Source organism: Lygodium microphyllum, chromosome 27, assembly GCF_053477565.2.
Source record: "Lygodium microphyllum isolate KBCC chromosome 27, Lygodium_microphyllum_v1.1.10, whole genome shotgun sequence".
NCBI lineage: Eukaryota > Viridiplantae > Streptophyta > Polypodiopsida > Schizaeales > Lygodiaceae > Lygodium > Lygodium microphyllum.
In genome coordinates this window covers 39725662-39741893 of record NC_141161.1, presented here as the reverse complement: position 1 = coordinate 39741893, position 16232 = coordinate 39725662, and positions in this window count along the sequence as shown.

Sequence of the window (16232 nt, the reverse complement as noted above, 5' to 3'; positions counted from 1 at the left end):
GACAAGATGGGAAGATATGGCTGACAGAGACTGGCGCTCCTCTTGACACAAACTTTGGTAAGGGAGGTATGAAGAAGCTTGTTGATGATATGGCTGCGCGATCACCTTATGTGAGTGTTAGAGGAGATGCTTCAGCTTTTGGAGTCCAGCTTGAGCAGAAATCTGATGGAGACTCTGCCTTATGGTCTTCTGCCTTGGAGATAGCGAGAAGAGGGAAAGTTCAAACTTCTACTATGACTTGTGTGGGCTCTAGCATCCGAGGAGAAACAGGATGGGATTCTCCTATTGACAGGTATTCTATTTTTGCTTATATGGCTAAAATGCAGGGTTTAGATGCCATGGTTGAAGAAAAGAGAAGAAGAGATGAGGAGGGTCCTAGCTCCTCCAAAAAGACTAGAGGGGGTGACTTTGTTTCACCACCTGTTACAGCTCCACCTATGCCAAATTCTCCAGCTCAAACAGGTTCTGATCAACCAATGGGAGACAAGCAGAAAGAAAAGAGGCAACCAAGAAAAGAGCCAGGATTCAAGCTCTTGTCAGACCTTGATATGCAAACGGATATGAGTAAGATTTTTCATGAAAGAATTTTGAATAGTGAAGTCACTTTTACTGTTGGAGAGGCTCTTGGGATTGCTAGAAGAGAAATACAGGATCAGATGCAGGATCTTTTGCGGAGGAAACGACATGCGATGGAAGGACCTGCTTTACAGGGATTGTGGCATGGAGCTCTTGGGGAAGAGCATGATGATGCAGTGATGGTTGAGAATGCTTCTGTTAATCCGCAATTGGAGAAAATAGTGCAGCCTATGCAGTATGAAGATGATGAGACCCCTATTCTCATTCCTCGCATCCATTTTTCACGAAGTCATTGGGCTAGAGCAACCACTGAGACAGTGGTAAGGATTGGAGAGAAACAAATTCCCTTGATTGCTTTAGTTGATCATGGTTCTGAAATTAATCTTATTGCTCGAGGTGTTTATGAGAGTGGCAAGTGGCCTATGGATGCAGAGCATGGCTGGCGCATGAGAGCCGCCAATAATACTTCTGGTGATATGTATGCTGCTTGTCCGAGTATCAGAATTTCTATTGGTAATGTTGAAGAGGATTATCATTGCTTTGTTCAGGATTCATGCTCTTATCTGATTATTCTTGGACAGCCTTTCATTACAGAAGCAAGAATGGAAACAAAAGTGATGGATGATGGGTCAGCTTATGCGCGGATCTTTGTCCTGCTGCTTTGAATAACAGCCAAGGCACTGCCCTCTAGCCTGCTTACAGGCTCATTCACCATTGCTCCTTTCTCACTGAAATCCTCATGAGAGATTGATAGTATATAAACTATCAGAGGCAAATATAAACTGTCAGAGGCCGTCACAGTGGCTGAACAGGTTGCGAGGAGGATGAATTCCGTCAATAGGACTGAAATGCTGATTGCAAAGAGATGTCAGACATCAGATGTTGTGGAAAATCACTACGTCAGAAGCAAGGAGATGAACAGAGGGTAATATGTGAAAGCTTTTACATTGTAAAGTCTTATGGATACATCCATTGCTTGTTATGAATCAAGCTAACAGAAGAAGCAATTGATCTTTTGGTTATCTGACAAGAATGTATGGGGTCGAAAACCGTGAAAGCTTTATGCAGAACATGAACCAAAATGAATGCCCTTATTACGAGATTAAGTGGATGATGATGCTGTGTCTTGGCGGGGAAAAGGGCCAGACTAATGCGAGAGCTTGATATGGCGAAAGGAGAGGGGGGCAATGCTAATTGGGGGGGAAGGAAGCTCTAAATCGGCAATTGTGTGTTGAAGCCTTGTGCAGGAGGGAGGTGGGAGGAACAGAGTGCTGGAGGATATGCGAAAAACAGAGGGAAGAAGGAGAACTTCCTCTCAAAGGTTACGATGACCCCAAGGACTTCGTGCTTTCTATTCAGAAGCCAAGGTCTGTCAATCTCTTGGTCAAAGCAGGAGCTCCTGTAGATCAGACTATTGCAATACTTTCAAATTATATGGAGCCTGGAGATTGAATAGTGAATGGTGGGAGGACGAAACGACAAAGGGGCAGACTTATCAGAGAAGGGAGGAGGATATGGGTGCTGTTCGTGAGGTACACACGGCCCATACACTGCTGAGCCCAAGGCAACCGCACCATGCCTTCATACGTTGCCTTCACTGACACTGAGCGCCTCATCGGTGATGCTGCCAAGAACCAGGTCGCCATGAACCCCACCAACACTGTCTTCGATGCCAAGCGTCTAATTGGCAGACGGTACACTAACGCTTCCATCTAGAGCGACATCAAATTGTGGCCTTTCAAGGTCTTTGCTGGCCTTGGCGATAAGCCTATGATCTCTGTGCAGTACAAGGGTGAGGTCAAGGAATTCGCCACAGAAGAGATCTCATCTATGGTGCTGACAAAGATGAAAGAAATTGTAGAGGCTTACCTGGGAAGCACCATCAGAAATGCTGTCGTTACAGTGCCTGCCTACTTCAATGACTCACAGAGGCAAGCTACAAAGGACGCTGGAGTCATCTCTGGTCTGAATGTCATGCGGATCATTAACGAGCCTACTGCTGCTGCCATTGCCTACGGTCTTGATAAAAAGGCTACCAGTGTTGGGGAGAAGAATGTTCTCATTTTTTATCTTTAGGAAGGTGAAACACTTAAGGAATCATTAGCTTGATTCAATGAAGATGAGCAAATTCACCACCTACTAGTGGAAACTACTCTCATGCTTTTGCAAGTTGGTTGATACTATATAGTGCAGTGGCATTAATCAACTATAAAGTGCTTCTGCATCTCTGAGAGGGCCCGTATACTGAAATAGGTGTATCTTCCTATGGTGCAGGGTCAGCTTAAGCTGGCTTTAATCATCATCCTCTTAGTTTTCGCCATTATCCTGGTTACAGCACTGGGTACAGGAATCTGTTTTTACTTCTAGGATCTTACTTGTATGTCAATCTGGACTACGGAACTTCAGTCTTCATTAATACTCTTGGCTCTTATAATGGTTATGGATATGGTTCTAGATGCAATCTTTGCAAAGATCTCTTCACAAACAGGAAACTGAATATGTTCAGATTTTTCTGAACATGAGCTTCATGTAACTCATTTTGACAAGAAATATAGTGTACTTTGGCATCAACAATTCAATTTTCTTCTTGTTAGTCTCTTCCATTGCTGTACCTTGAACCCCGTGTTCTGCAGCTCTTGCACGATCTCTTTGACAACGTGAGGGAGGTGCCAATTGAATAATCTTCTGTAGAAAAATCCAATTGGAAGTAGTACTACTGAGTTGACCCTCATTACACACTGAAAATGTTGATCCATTTTAGCCAACAGAAAGGTTGTCCAATTAAGCTTAAGCCCCTCAAGGATTCTAACAAGAACATTGAATAGTTCTCAGGACAAACACTTGGATGTAGGCTTGCTTGGCATAAAGCAAAGCGGTCTTGGAGGAATTGGCATAACTCCTTCCATAAGGGAGAGGAAATATGTAGCACTGATACTCTTGAGCTGGTGATAACCTTATTTGCTACCAAAGGAGTAGATTACCACAAGGCGTAGAGGAAGCTGCAAAAGGTAGGAACAAGGCCTCCTTGACACTAGTAGGAGATAAACAAAACTGATGGCTATAAACCAAGCCTGAAAGCTTCTTGTAAGTCTCTAGAAAAGAGTAACAGAGATTTCCATCCACTAGAGGGAATTTCCCTTGCAAATACAATCATCATCCAAAAGGAGAGAGTAATCATGGATTGGTAATGATACATGCTGAATCGTAAGCACATGTGTGGAAGAAGATGTCAATTAGACCACATTAGATCACCCATACACACACAAAAGTCAAGAAAAGGAGAAAGTATTCCTGCAAAACCCTTACATACCACCATTGAGATAGATAATTGGAAAAAAAAAACAAAAAAACTGACTGAATTAGACTAGAACTCCTCAAGTAGTCCATATCCTACGAAAAATTTGACATGACCTATGCACATATGTGACCGAAAGCTTCGTGAAATGCAGACATACAAACACATGAAAACCCATGACCTATCCACATATGTGACTAAAAAGCTTCGTGAAACGCAGACATAAAAGCACCCAAAAATCCCATAGGCAAACACTCCAAAGAAAAGAAAATGCATGCATACCATATCCTAGATACAATCTAGAATTTAGGAATGAACCATAGACTCAAATCATCAAAATAAATAGAGACAAATAAGACCAATGTCTTTGACCAATAAACCCTAATCTCCATAAGCATATGGCATATACCTATGGTGCAGTGAAGTGGTTGGATGAAAAATACACGTCATTTTTATTAGATGAAAAATTAATCATTGTCCATTATTAAATTATCTCATTAATGCATGGCAAGTTGTATTTGTATCCCAACCCCTACTTAGACTAGCTTGACTAGACTGGACTAGGGGTCTCTACAAATGCAATTCAATTTTAAAGAGTAGATTATTTGTGGTGCAAAGCACATGCATGCGTGACTTTAGGGAGGGGGGATTCATTATTATTTACAAATTAAATGTGTATATAGTGCGTGTGTGCATGTACTATGGATACATTTTAATTAAAAATTTAAGTGAGTTATGGTGTTATGTGCACATGCAACCAATGGGATGGTTCCTTTTATAAATTAACAGTCGATTAATTTTAATTAAAAATTTATTAGGTCTAATGTGTTTGTTTGGTGGGTGCAATGGTCGATCGATTTTTATTTACAATTATATATGTGTTACGGTGCATATGAAAGAGGGAAAAAGAAAAAAAACCTAGCAATGTGTGGACACCTGCAAGGTTTGATGTGCAAAATCCCTCGTCGAAACAAACTGTAGAACATAAAAATCCACGTATGAAAACAATAGGTCGACTAGGTGACAGTCAACCTCGTGTAAGATATAAAAAAAACCAATATTAATATCATGGTTAAATAAATAAAAAGAATACACTTTTGCTTTTAAATAAATAAATTTGAGTAACCAAACAACTACACAATTATTGCAAATGTGATAGAATTTTTATGAACTTAAAAATCTATTTTAAAAAAAATTAAACTTGCAAAGCATTTTTTCATTTTATAAAATTCTTTTAAAAAATAAATATTTTTCAAATGTGTTTTTAAAAAAATTTAATACATTTGTGACTATCCATGTAATCATGAAAGAAATTTTCAACATTTCTTGGATTTTTTAAAATATTTGTTTTTTTGGAGATTTTATTAAATTCTCATAGAAATTTAAGAGTTTTTTCAATTATGTAATGCTGTTTTTTATTTTGATACTTGATAGCAGCTGCGTGTAAACGGCAACTGTGTGGCAAGGGTGAAACATGAGGCACATCCTTGCATGTGAACAGGGACTTACAATGCACATACACATGAATGCAATCACACACGCACGCGCCTACACGTGAGCAACAACAATCATGATCAACCTTGCCCTAGGCATGATAGGGGGCTTACAGAGGGCATTCATACGAGTATAAAACCCAAAACACGATCAAGGGACTCATAGTGATGGAATGAGGGTGATGGGAGGGGGTAGGAACGAGGGTGGAGCTATGTGTGTGGTAGTGCATGGGGGGTGGGAGGGAAAGGGGTGGAAACAAAGGTTAAAAAGGGGGTGGGGAGGTGGACAAGTTTATGGGTGGGGTGGAAGGGTGGACAAGCTGAAGTGGGTGGGAAAAAGGGGGGTTGACTAGGTGGTGTCGCATGGAATAATACGTGTGAGGGTTCGTGAAAGTTGCTCGCCGCAGGGACGCTTTGCATGATGGAAGCAAGGAGTTCCAAGTACAATTCCAAGCAAGTTTACGAAATTCCAAATCTCAATCAAGAAGAAGCAAGAACAAGGCGAATGTGAAAGCAAGCTTATTAATTAAAGGTATGGTTGAGGTACATGTGCAACGACTTATGGTCAAGGGAAGGGATAGTGGAGATGACCCTCATAGCTTATGAGTTCAAGGGGTGCACAAACATAATTGGAATTTCCCTTGAGAAGTAGTTAAAGAGATTGTTGACTCCTCTCTTGATTGCTTGTGGCTTGATACAATGATGAGTACATTGATGGTAGATCAAGACTCATTCCTTAGAGGCAAGTAGAAACTCATAAGCAAGTCCTATAATCTATTGGTAAAGTGACATATATCCCTCATGCATGTAGAGCAATTGCTCTAGCTTTATTTAGTTCTCTAAAACAATCAAACACAAGGAAGAGATTCCATACCCCCATGTTGTGTCATCTAATCCAAATTTGGCGATGCCACTTCACACAAAAAGCATCTTCTTCCCTCTCTCTATGTGATGCTGCCTAGTTACAAGCATTGATATTCCGAGTCTTCTCTATCTTATGGATAAGCTGCCGATATAAACTATTGGTAGTTGGCTCTTATTCAACCAAAAAGAAGTTCTCAATCCAATCATACAACAATCTATAAGTGCACTGATTGTTACGTACAACTATTTTGCCTTACGATTCGCCAAAGATCTTCTTTACATGCCAAGTTAGATTTTCGAGAAGGATTGGTCTTTAAACTTTCACAAGGACACCATGATATCTTGAAGAAGATCACTGCTTTCTTGGTGTGTCACAGAAGTCGTTACTTGCTGAATATTTGCAACTCTTTGATTCCCCTTAGAGGCTTAGACTCGTTGCATGGTATACGATATATTCTTTCCATCTAGTGGGTGATACTTTCATTAGCAACATCTCTGACCTCGTTTCAGGTTCATTGGCTCCATCTAAGGAAACAACGTAAAAGCCCTGAAATAGATCTCGATTAATCGAAAAACAATCTCTTGAATCCAGCCGGAAGAAGATGCATAGTAGCGAATTGACGTCATAGAAGGCAAACCAACCATCAGATCGATTGTTGCACATATCCATGAATCTTGTTGAACTTATTAGCCATCGTATGCTGAAGGGTGATAGTGTTATCGGGATAGGATTGAACATGAGGTTTCTGACAAAGCTTCTAATCACTGTATATGACAATTCAATCTTGCGACCAAAACTTTGAATTATAACATATGCATGAATGCTCATTCAGCAGTGGTAATTCAGGGTGCCATTAGGATCCTGCAGTTATATTATGTTAAGAAGTGAATAGCAAGCGCAGTATATTGACGATCAACCATCAATCACAGCGTCTCTTCGATCAGCCACTCATCATTTAAGGTGGCCGTCTTCATCCAGTAAGAAATAAGCTCCTACTATGATCTCCAACCTGCTGCTCTAATAGGATTGATCGCTTTCTCAAGCATCCGTTATCTTCATGGTGGTACATCGGCATCAGCTTGATTGTCGTCTTTTCTATCTCTCTCTAGCCATTAATGAATCTCTGTGAGTATAGGCTTGGTCTTCTTCTTGGAGCATGGAGAGGCCGTTGGATGGAGGCCTTGGCACAAGAGCAGTCGTCACCTCCTTCTCTTCTGTTACATTCTTCGTTGTCGACTTCTCCTCACCATCTGCTTTGTCGACGTCCTCTTCATGCTTTTATAACCATCACCACCTCTAATTATCACATGGCTTTTCTAATTCAGATTTTCTGTTTTTTCAAGCTCTTGCGTTATTATCACACTTTCTCAATCATTGCTGGTTTGACATCATTGAATATATCAGTCATGCCGCCTCTACCAATTTTACATCGGTTTGTCCAGCAACGCAAATATCTTGGCAGGCTTCTTCCCATCAGTTGCTCATTGGCTGAAGTAGCTTTCAACCTTATCAACCTCTTCATAATAAACCACACTTGTTTCCAACCAAGGGATTAGTTTGTTTTCAAGATAAGCTAATAATCAACAATTGTTGCACTAAGGGTTGTCATGTTTAGTCAGGTTTTAGGTTCCTTTGCAAGACAATTTTGTAGACCAGTCATTTTGGTTTCAAAGCATGTATAACATATTAGTGTTTGTCCTAAGATCATCCATGGGTATTAAACACCTTTCCATTACACGAATTGCAACAGCAAGATTGTAGTGGAAATTCATAACCTCAGAAAGACCAATCTCTCTCTTCACATCTCAATTGATACCAATAGAGGCCATTGTCCAAGGTATGTATAATCCCAAAAAGTTTTATCAAAAGTTTATATATCTTTTTACAATGTGGCAATTTTTTTACATGATATCGATGCTCACAGTGTCACTTTGGCCAAAACCAGTCTCCTTTCAAGATATCTTGTATTTGTAAGCAGGATGTGTAATAGGTAGAGGGATAGTGGTCACATCATAGCAAGTCTCCACCATCTTCACAAAGAATGAAAGTGTCGGATGTAGCAATACTCCACTTAAATATCCATTATATGAGTGGATAACTTTTAGCTTTCATGGACTGCTAAATATTGATCCAATTTCGCTTATGCAGAGACACATCATTTGCACTGGCAACATCTGAATTACAATCTTCTCCTCAAGTCCTCCAGTCTTCAAAACGGATACCTTCATGTGAACCTATTTTCCATGCATTGTGCCCTATCAAGAACATGCTTTGGAAAATAACTTTGTGCCCAATCACTCATGCAATTTGCGAATTAGAATCCATGCTATGCAATCAATCAAGCGATGTTTTCAAAAATTTATGAATGCATTGAAGAAATTGTGCCTAGCCTAACTGCATGTGCTCGTGCATCATGCAAATGCAAACAAAAGAGACACATAAGGGAAAATAAATTCCTAATGACACTGAATAATGTGATCAATTTCTTGGCAAAAAACTCCGCCCTCAGATTTGCAATGGTGGACACACAGCATCACAACATCCGCCCCCTCCAAATGTGCACATCCTTCGGATGGACCACAACTACCTATCCTCATCCTCTGTAAAAGCATCTGCAATGTCCATGTCTTCATCTTCATCATCCCCTGGCTCAAGCCCATCATAAATCGCACCATCCAACTCCTCGACCACATAGGCTACATCATATCTTCTCTTGAATAGTTTGATTTTCTTCCCTACAATCAGAATCTGCAAGGCCGTACCATCAAGCTCTGCCAAGGAATATGTAGCATTTTCACAAATATGTTGCACCAAATAGAACCCAAACCATTCTCTCAAAACCTTACGAATAGCACTATAGTGGTTGTCAAGACTACTGTCATAGACCAACACCCAATCTCCTTCCTTAATTTCTTTAGGTCTCAATTTGTGTCTGCTAAGTGGTCTTTATTGCGCATCCTAAGTTCTTTGAGCTTTTGAATTGCTCTCTCAATATCTTCACGTCTTCTCTCCAATTGATGAATACAAAGAGACAAAAGATCTTCTCTAGTCATCTCTTCTTGCTGCTATGGTAAAGCACTCCAAGTAAGTGTGCAAGTCTCTGTAGGCATGATTGGCTTTTGCCCACATACATCATCAACTCAACTGGCATATAGCATGTAGTCACACTGTGAGTAGTGCAATCAGCCCATAAGGCATAAAGCAACAACCTAGGCCACTCCCGAACTCATCCACTGCATGCTTTGGCCAAGGCTTTCACAATCGGTGGATGACCTCTTTCATTCAGCCTATTGCCTTCTGGATTATATGCCGATGTCAAAGAAAGTTTGATGTCGAGGCAAGAGAAAAATCCCTAGCCTCATCAGTATCTAACTCACCTCTATCTGCAGTAAGTTTTCCAATACATACATACTTGCAAATAACATCTTCCAACAGAAACTTACAAACTACTGAATTAGACCTTGTTCATAATTCTCTTCCTTCCACTTGATTTGTGAGATATTCTCATGGCAAAACAATATAACGCATTTTCCATAAACCAACATGCATAGTAATCAAATCAAGAAACCACTTGTAATGAATACATAGCGCGTAGGTAGGATGTGTTGAGAGAGAGAGAGAGAGTACGAGAGAGATACACAAGACATGCTCCCAAAGAATGATTCATATTGATGTAGAGTTAGTATATATAGGTGAGACCCAAGTCAAGTGAGAGATGATATATATAGTTGTAACATCCCCACTCAAACAAAGGTCTCTGGCTGCGAGTGAAAAAACCCTTGGGGAGAACAAGGGAAAAACCCGAGCCCCTACACATACCTACGATACAAAAATGATTTACTATAAAGTTTTCTTGAATACAATGATACATGCCTCAATCAGTGAGACAAGAACTTGGAACAATACCAAGTTCATGTCTTAATGAGCTAAAGCGAGCTTCACTAAGAGCTTTTGTGAAGATGTCTGCAACCATTTGATCATTGGGACAATGCTCCACCATAATGGAACCTTTCTTGACTTCATGTCGAACATAATGATAATGAATAGCAATATGCTTTGATTTACTATGTTGTATATAGTCTTTGGTAAGACTAATAGCACTTTGGTTATCGCATCGAAGAGGTGTACTAGATGATGAAGGATGTCCCAAATCTACAAGTAGTTGTCGAAGCCAAACTAGCTCGCGAGCTGCTAATGATGCAGCAACATATTCGGCTTCAGTTGTAGAAACCGAAACACATCATTGTTTCTTGCTGGACCAAGAAACCAAACATCCATTTACAAAGAAACAATTCCTACTTGTAGATCGCATGGATAAGTGTGAACTTGCCCAATCAGCGTCTGTATATCCAATAAGATCAAGAGAAGTTGAAGAAGATAAAGAAGAATCCTCTCGACGACGATAAATAAGACCAAATTCCTTAGTACCCTTGAGGTACTTAAGAATATGTTTTGCAGCACTCCAATGAATAGTGGAAGGGAAAGAAAGATACTGTCCCAAAAAGTTAGCTGCAAATAAAATATCTGGTCTTGTGTTTAAACCAATAAATTGAAGACAACCAACAAGATTAGCAAAAGGTTGATGAATGGCTGATTCTTCATTATGTGTTGTAGATGTACCCTTGGTAGAGCTTGAAAGAATGGGAGTGTTAGCAGAGTGCGCATTTGTCAACCCAAACTTCTTAATAATATCATTAATAAACTTTGTCTAGCGAAGAAGAAGAATACCTTGTTGTCGGTGTCGTTGAACTTGAATACCCAAACAAGAATGTATCTCACCAAGGTCCACCATTTCAAATGCAGTTGATAAAAGCTTCTTCATAGCATCCAAGAAAGCAATATTATTTGACACAAGAATAGTATCATCAACATAAAGAGCAAGAATAATAAAATATTTGTCCTCCCTTTTGATGTAAAGATTTGGGTCAGCAAAACATGCAACAAAACCTTTAGATGTGAGGAACTGATCAATCTTAATATACCAAGCACGAGAGGCTTGCTTCAATCCATATAATGCACGATGAAGCTGACATACAAGATGCTCCTTTCCTGCAATCATAAAACCTTCAGGTTGCTCCATATAGATTTCTTCTTCAAGATCTCCATTGAGAAAAGCCGTTTTAACATCCATTTGGTGAATTTCTAGATCAAATAGTGTTGCAAAAGCCAAAATCATACGAACAGTTGTGGAGCGCACAACGGGAGAAAATGTTTCTTGATAATCTACTCCTGCAATCTGTGAGTAACCTTTTGCAACAAGTCGTGCTTTGAACTTATCAAACGAGCCATTAGCTTTGGTCTTGGTTTTATAAACCCATTTACATTTGATAGGAACACGATTTGGGGGGAGTTTAGTAAGAATCCATGTACCTTTGGAGATTAAAGAATCATACTCAGCTTGCATAGCTTCTTGCCATTGATCCCTTTGAGATGAATTGATAGCTTCCATATACGATATTGGATCCTCTTGGACAGACATAGCATCATCAAAGACATCATATTCAATAGAATAGAATCCATGCTCTATCTCAATAGGAAGATCGACATAGATCTCCAAATTTTCATCAATCTTCTTTGGAGGTGAAGGAGGTTTATGATCATCAGAATTAGTAGAATCACAAAGCAAGTAAGGAAATGCACTAAGCAAAGATTGTGTATCATATGAAACATTTGACGACCATGTGCCACCCATAGTCTTCTCATCAAATATAGCATCACGACTAATGATAACCTTTTGAGAAGAAGGATCATAAAATTTGTAACCTTTGGAATGATCTGAATAACCAAGAAAAATAACCTTCAAACCTGGAGGATTCAACTTATGTCGAGTGTCCTTGGGCACATGAATATAAGCAATGCAGCCAAATGTGCGAAAGTGAGAGACTAAAGGTGTCTTCCCTGTCCAAATTGTTATAGGAATTTTACCAGCAGGTGCAGTAGTTGGAAGATGATTTTGAATAAAAACAGCTGTTAGAAGTGCTTCAGTCCAAAACTTTCGAGACAAACCAGAGTGTATAAGCATGCAACGTATAGCATTAAGAATCGTGTGATTTTTGCGCTCAGCAACACCATTTTGCTGAGGAGAATAAGGAACTGTAAACTCATGATGAATACCTTGATCCTTACAGAAGTCATCAAATAGATTGGATACATATTCACCACCGTTGTCACTGCGAAGTGTCTTTATAGAGAATCCAGTTTGAAGCTCCACACTTATCTTGTATTGTTTAAATATAGATAAAGCCTCAGACTTATGTCGAAGAAGATAGACATGTGTGTACCGTGAGAAATCATCAATGAAAGTTATAAAATATCGATATTGAGACTTTGAGGCAGGAAAAGGATTGCAAATATTGGTATGAACCAAATCCAAGAGAGCACAGGAATGTGATGAAGTAGAAGTGTGGAAAGGCGAACGATGGTGTTTTCCAAGTGCACAGTACTCACATATTCCCATAAGTGGATGAGATTTAAGATCCATACCTTGCACAAGACCATGACGATGAAGATTAAGAATTTTGGCAAAATCGGAGTGTGCAAATCGTTGATGCCATAATTTGCAATCTGCATCTCCAGGGGCAGTAACAACATTTGCAACTGTATCATTCAATGATAGCTCAAATAGATTACCATGTCGAGGAGCCACTGCTATAGTATGCCCGTCTTTCTCTATACGACATTGATTATGATCAAAGCCAACAAACAAACCAAGATCAACTAGACGAGCAACAGAAAGAAGATTTCTTTGCAAATCTGGAACATGAAGAACTCCTCTTAATATTCTAGTGGATGAAACAGTCCCCAGATATAAATCACCCACTCCTTTGACTTGACAAGTGGTATGATCTGCAAGGTAAACAAACTTCTTGACAGGAAGAGAATGATAATTGTGAAGCCACTGCGATTGGTATGTCATGTTTCCAGTGGCACCTGAATCAACGATGAATAGAGAACCATCATGAACATGAACTACCTTTTCTGGAGAGATATCATAATGGACGAAATTGAGCTGCTGATGAGTATGATCATCATCAGTTGTAGTTTGTTGAACAATATAAGCTCGAGAACGTTCTTCATCATATCTGCGTTTATAACAACGACGAGATGGATGATCTGTATGTGCACAATAATCACAAGGAGGAAAACATTTGGACGAGCGAGGTTGCTTTGTAGTAACTCCATGCTCCTCATCATATTGACGTGCCCAGCAATTAGAAGCCACATGACCTTTCTTATCACAATAAGAACAATGTTTGTTAGGATAAGCAAGACGAGAAGATTTACTACCTGGATTAGGGCGTCCACCCTGCTGAAAACGTGAAGCAGGACGCTTGCGAGCAACAAAAGCAACATCAAGATCCCTTTGTTCCCGAGTGACCAAAACAGCATCAGATTTTTCCAAATGATGCTCATGACGTTGAGAATATTCAATAAGAGATATACATGCTTTGTCAAAGTGGATATCATCCTTGTTAGACAAAATAGTGATGATATTGTCATATAAAGGATCTTTGATGGTATGAAAAAGTTGAGTAATAATCTGATTTTTAGCAACAGGAGCGCCGGCAGCACCAAGTTGATTGATAATGTCTTTAAAAGCCTCAATATGAGAGTGCATAGAGGTACCAACCTTATATTGAAGATTCTTCAAACAAGTTTGGAGATATAAAATTTCGGTGATCGATTTCTTCTCAAACGTTGAGATAAGATACTCCCAAATAGCATGAGAGGTTTCCAGATGAAAGACATCCAACATAAGTGAGTCAGGAAGTGCAGACAATATATAACGATGAGCCGCTTTGTCACGATGAATCCAATCAGTATGATCAATTTTCCATTGTTCAAATAATGGACCATCAGTAATCACAGAATTGTTATTCATCACATCAATAGGTTGAACTGGGCAAGACAGGTCGCCCAAAACAATATCAAATAATTCGTCACCTTCAAGAATTAGCATCATCTTTGCTTTCCACCCAGGAAAGCCTTGTCCTTGGAAGAAGGGGACCGAATGTTGGCCAAACGGATATTCGTTAACAATTATGCAATTGGCCATGCCTGTATGTCGAGAGAAAACAAATAAGATGAGATCGCAGAATCTGCAAACCATGATCAAGACGAGCGTAGTTGAGATGCATGACAATCAAAATAGGGATAAGCACGTAAGAACAACGAAAAGTATTGAGTGACTAAAAAGAAAGCCCGAAACAGAGAGGCGTAACGTGCAAGACGAGATGACGCATATAAGAAAAGTGCTATTTCGGTCGAGCAAAGAACGTGAACGATAATAAAACATCGCTAAAAATAGCAAGATGTTTGCTTGTCATAATCAACATCATTAACGAAGACGAGCGATTAATAAACTGTAATTGGGGATTAACAAACTGTAATTAGAAATACAGTTTTAAATAAATAATCGCAGATTTGAGCAGAATTGCTGTCTTGAATCCTGAAATGTCATAACTTTTGATCCAGAACTCCGATTGACAAGCGGTTTTGACAGGATTCGAGAGCACGACGAGAACTACGCAGATGGACCTGGTTTTGTTTTTAAAGACAAAATTAACTAATACTTCTAATTTGAACAAGTTCATGTATCAAATCATCACTTGTGCAAAGAATTCAATCAAGTATAAACAATGAAACAACTTATCTTCCTTGTTGTTGCTACGCATCCATAGCTCTGATACCATGTTGAGAGAGAGAGAGAGTACGAGAGAGATACACAAGACATGCTCCCAAAAAATGATTCATATTGATGTAGAGTTAGTATATATAGGTGAGACCCAAGTCAAGTGAGAGATGATATATATAGTTGTAACATGATGAACCTCAACTCTATGCCTCACTGAAGAGAACAACTGACAATCAGGGCATGTTTCAACAAACTATGAGATGTCTTTGTACATGCCTCTCCACCAATAGTACTCTTTGATATTCTCATAGGTTGCCCAAACAGCTCAATGCCCAACCCAAAGACTTTCATGGAATTCTTTCATGATCTGCACCTATGAAGCTCTATCACAGTCAACTCTCAATGGCTTTCCTCCTTGCTGTTGTGGATGATTTCAAAGTAGCCTACTTCACAAAAAGAAACGATAAGCTTTTCTCTTGATCTTCTTGAAGTCTGCATCAATCCATCCATCTTGTCTAGACATGGTACTCAAATAACGACCAATCTTTAAATACTCTCTTGTATACAAAGACTGATCAAAGCTTTCCAAAGCAGACACATGGAAAATATGATCAGCATGCATGGCTGAAGGATCAGCCCCATCATCAGCATCATCAATGTAAGAAAAATCCATACCATCATACCTTGCTCGTGAAAGCATATCGACTACTTGCTATGTGCCTAAACTTTGGATTCATGGATTTTATGTACCCAATCCACCTAAGTATGGCAATATCTGGAGTAGAACAAATCGTGACATATCTAAAAGAGGCAAACAATCAGTCTCAACCACCACAGCAACATCAATGAAGTACTCTTTGTCATTCTTGGGAGTCGTGACAACTCCCAAGAGCTCTCTCTTAACTTGTGAATACCTACGTTGCCATTCATTTAAGACTTTCACCCTAGATTGAATAGCATACCTATTCCCATTTGCATCGTCTTGGCCAACAACTCATCCAATGCCGATAGGACTAGTATCAACAGTAAGAATAATAGGTCTCCCACACTCATAATCTGCCTTTCGAAGAGTTGGAGCAACTCTCAATAATTTCTTCAGTTTCTGCATGGCTTTAGTATGTTTTATCTCCCAAGAAAAATGTTTTCCTTTTCTCAAGAGTTAACAGATATCACTTGCAATATGAGAAAAATGAGGAATCCAATAAAGATAAACACACAATCTCCAAGAAACCTGCTAACCTCCAAAGTAGAAGAGCAAGTCTTTGCAATCTTCTCTATGGCATCAACCTTTGCATGAGAAGGCTTCCTGCCATAATATCCACACATATGTCCAACAATAAAAAATTCTCTCACTCCAAAAATAGAATT